This window comes from Acipenser ruthenus, chromosome 50, assembly GCF_902713425.1.
Source record: "Acipenser ruthenus chromosome 50, fAciRut3.2 maternal haplotype, whole genome shotgun sequence".
NCBI lineage: Eukaryota > Metazoa > Chordata > Actinopteri > Acipenseriformes > Acipenseridae > Acipenser > Acipenser ruthenus.
Window position 1 is genome coordinate 5,028,753 of NC_081238.1, and position 4,488 is coordinate 5,033,240.

A 4,488-nucleotide genomic window follows, 5' to 3' on the forward strand; every position below is an offset into this window, starting at 1 on the left:
ATGATGACTGCAGAGTACAGTGTTCATTCCAAGAAGTTCTAAGGTGTTATTAAAAATGACTTCACTTTATTGTTTGCACTGGTTCCATAGTCATCGCATAGTGAATCTATTCATCAATAGTAAGTGAATAACCTGATACCTGTGATTGGCCAGCTGCAATCAGTTCATTTTCGAAGCTATCAGCCTGAAATAGTTGCTCAATGTCCAGAATCTCAGTCTATATAAACAGAAATGCATTCTTTGTGTAAAAATAGTATTTGAACTACATCTCCTTAAAATGAAAATGTCTACAGGTATCTGTTTGCCCCTAAGAGAAATGTTTTTTGGCAGCTTATTTCAGATGGAACATCCAGCACCAAAGTAACTGGTTTTGCAAAGACCTGGTGAACATATAAAAATCAGATCATGTTTTGGGGCAATACATCACTGCTGAGCTGGTTTAAAACAATAACTGCATTTAAAGCCCACCAAACTGACCAGACAAGGGCTTTGCAAACACTAATATATTACATAAATAAGCACAATAGACCAATTAAGCAATATAAGCAATATAGTTATCCTACTTCAGCTGCCCTTTGTGGGATGTTTTCTGTTGTTTCATTTTCTAGAAGATCAGCCATTGCATTGGTAGCATGTTGTTGCATTACCTAAAAAACGGAATCATTACTTTTTCCAGTAAATGAACACAAATTAGAAACACATTGTGTAACAAGACTCCTTTAATGTGTATGGACTCCTAAGTGAAGGAACAAAAACTATGACTGTACCTCATTTTCTCTTTGGTGGTAGTCTTCTACAATGGGATTTTCTGAAGTCCTTGTACCAATATTTCCATTTGACAATTCTTGTATATGCACCTGGAAAAAATAGCAATGAACACTACTAAATATTCACCAATTTAAGTACATGACAACCTTTTGGCAGAGCTAAAAACCAATTCTGCTCAATGAATGTAAAGTTAACATAAGACTGAACTGATCATTAATGTCATACTGCACCCACAAGATGAACTGGTTCCTACACCTTAGCATTGGGCATACAATAGTAGCACATTCTTTATTTAGCAGTTGTATGATACAATGGCCTGTGGTTTCATAGTACAAATATAAATAAGATAATTATTTATGAAGCTATCCAGTCATTTGTTCTTCTGTAGAGGTCATATCTACCTGCTCCTGAACTTGCAATTGGGTCACTGATGCATTGCTTCCTGCTGTTACTTGACGGCTTTCATTTAACATCCTTCCTTCTGTTCTCTGAATAATACAAACAAAAATCCATAGCTAATGAGGAAAACTCATGCAATTTCCTATTTGTACTCTTGTATGTTTGTATTGATTGACATAGATTTGTTTTAAACCTTAGGATAAATGTTGTGTGTGTCTGTGGTGCAAATATAGGGTTGGCAGGGAAGGGGTTAAAATCCATAATACATGTGAGAATGTGGCTGGAGCCTTAATTGAATGATTAATGGTTAATTAGGCTCCAGCCACATGTTATATAAGGAAGTGAGATCCTTTGTTTGGGGAAAGGTGTTTAGGTGTGTTTGAGGTGGTATTGTGTGGCACTTGGTCAGGGATGGGAATGCCAAGTCTGACTTCAGAATAGCTTTGTTTAACCTTTTGTTTTGGCACTTGTGCTTGTTTATTTTCTTACTGACACTTCTTTGTGTTAATAAATGTGTGCACCGGTGCTTTAAACTGCAGCTTCCTGGGCTCTGAGTCTCCTTATTGATGCTATCCTGCTACAGTGAGCAATAAGAACTCCTACTTGAGAGGTTTAATGTGGATTTACAGCAGGTTACAATTCACATTTATTGAGACATAAAACAAACACATAAGATAAAGATAAAGAACAAAGTTAAATACAATTTGCAAGTGTGTTTCTTAAATAATGCAATAATACATTATTTTAAAAAGCATGTGTTTTAATGCCCTGATTTAAACTTTGTTTTTATGGCAACCAGCCGAGAAGTGACATATATTAGACTTAAGAAAATATATTGCAATTAAAACTAGTTCTATCAAAGTATAACTATTTACTAACAGACCACTGTAATAGACTGATCAAATACACTGGCATTTAGTTTTATTTACATTTGCAAAATTGGTAGGAATCACATATGTAGTGAATTTAAACTAGGCGAATCTCTGTATGATGAATTGCACTGCAGTATAAATCTTTATAGCTTCTTAAGAAAACATCCTGAGTTTTTGTAAAGTAGTTAAATTGATAAATATAATCTCAATCAATCCTGAAATTCTAGGTGATGCAGAAACTTTTGGCTATAGCTGTACATTTAAATTAAGCAGAGATTTCGGATATGTATGTATGTAGGCATATGTATGTCTGTCTCTTTGTCTATATATATATGCACACTATTTAAGCTTCTATTATTGTATTTTGATTTAATCTAAAAAAAACTCGATCCATCTGTAGTAAAGATCCATCTGTCATAAAGAATAAACTGACCTACCTCAATTGGCAATGGTATATCACGATTAGGAACTATAAAAATCTTTCCTTTTCCTATCTTGGTTTGTAGGTCAGCTGCAGACGTTATGTTTAGCTTACTAAGACGCCGACCTTTCTCTGCCTTTGCAAAGGTAAAGCCAGTTAGATGCAAAGGAACGTCAGGAAAACTATCTTGCACAAAATTCTCTAACTGTCTTAAACTCCAGCTTCGCTGAACAGTAGATTTTGAACCATATCTTTCATTGGTAGCAGGTTGTTCACATTTAGGAACTCCTACAGCAACATAAACAATGGATTCAAACAATCAGTGGTTTGATTAAAATATATACATTTTATTGTGTAACATAACATTTGCAAATAAAATGCATGGTTTTAATCTTTACGCTTTTTCTTTTTTTTTTTTAAATAGTAAAAAATAAAATGCACATTAAACACTGGAAGGGTTATCATTAGGAGAATACGTAACCTACCTAATCCATTTCTTGTCAGTCTTGATAGTTCAGACGGTGGTGGTACAAATTCTTCATTGTTCTTTTGCAGTAAGAAAAAATGAGTCTTCCATAAATGTCCCCTTTGCCGTCCTTTTTTTCTGCCTGTCTTTCCTACATTAGTTTCCAATTTCCAAGAAAGAAAGAAAGAAAGAAAGAAAGAAAGAAAGAAAGAAAGAATGAAAGAAACAGCTAAAAGTACAGAAGGCATAAAAATCAGGGATAAGAATTCTAACTTCAGATAGTCAACATTGAATATTATTCTAGAAGTAATGGAGAGCAGAAAAAAGGTTCACACAAAATCAAAGTTGATACGAAATAAAAGAAAATTACCTTATTAACATTAAAAATACTTTTAAATAACTAACATAAATTACTTAGCACCATTCTAGCAGTGTGGAGTAGTGGTTAGGGCTCTGGACTCTTGACCGGAGGGTTGTGGGTTCAATCCCCAGTGGGGGACACTGCTGTTGTACCCTTGAGCAAGGTACTTTACCTAGATTGCTCCAGTAAAAACCCAACTGTATAAATAGGTAATTGTATGTAAAAAAAATAATGTGATATCTGTACAATGTGAAATCTTGTAACAATTGTAAGTCGCCCTGGATAAGGGCGTCTGCTAAGAAATAAATAATAATAATAATAATAAATATGAGGACATCTGTGTTGCTTTATAGTAACAAGGTAGCAGCAGAAAAGGAATAAAAGCAGTGTCATTAGATATTCTATCCCTTTTTTCTGTCAAATATTAAATGATGTATGACACTGTAAAAAAGAAAATGAAAACGTACTTAAATGATCATTAACATTAAGATTAATAATAAAAAAGGCTATTATGGCCTATATTTAGAAAAATAACTGGCTGGCTTAAAGCAGGTTGGTAATATAACATATTTTCTTTATGTTTTATGTTACCTGTCCTTTGTGATGAGTCCACAGATCTACTTCTAAACAAGGCCCTTGTTTCACTGACAAAAGAGGCTGCATCAAAATCATCTATATCGTCAGTTGTATGAGACCTCAATTCAGATTCCGCTTGGCGAAGTGATGACAGGGCGCGGGTTAAAACCCTGTGTACCTGCTCTCTTTCACCTGTCATGAGGCAGACCTCTGTAATCAAATAATGCTGTGAATATTTACAAAGGGTTATATAACGTTACATAATAAACACCCACAAAAGAACGTAGTGCTCTGAATAACCACACACATTACTGTATCATTCACAGTACAGATATTTTAATTATATATCTGTTAATGATTAGTAGCCTATAAGTGAAATGTTGATAGGTTGAAAACAGTCACAGTATCGGAAAAGAAGCACGGAGCCGGGGAGGGACATGAAAAGAAAATATGTCTTGCGGCGTTGCGCACGACCTGTTGCCCGAATATCAAAAGCGTCTTCCCACTGTGCGAAACTCGCTACCTGTTTTAACCTGTTTTTGTTTCCATAAGAAAATCAAAAACTTTTTTGATGCTTTCCGACAGCTGGACACGAGTGCAATTTACATAAAGGTCGCATAATTAC

General features: G+C 34.7%; 1 long non-coding RNA gene across 1 annotated transcript; it reads right to left on the reverse strand.

Annotated features, from left to right (window-relative positions):
- Positions 1 to 765: 765 nt before the first annotated feature.
- Positions 766 to 3,993, reverse strand: LOC131721982 (uncharacterized). The gene is made up of 4 exons (XR_009319974.1): positions 3,879 to 3,993; positions 2,946 to 3,077; positions 1,170 to 1,256; positions 766 to 857 (listed from the first exon to the last, which is right to left on the reverse strand). It is a non-coding gene; the product is annotated as an uncharacterized LOC131721982 (long non-coding RNA).
- Positions 3,994 to 4,488: the final 495 nt, after the last annotated feature.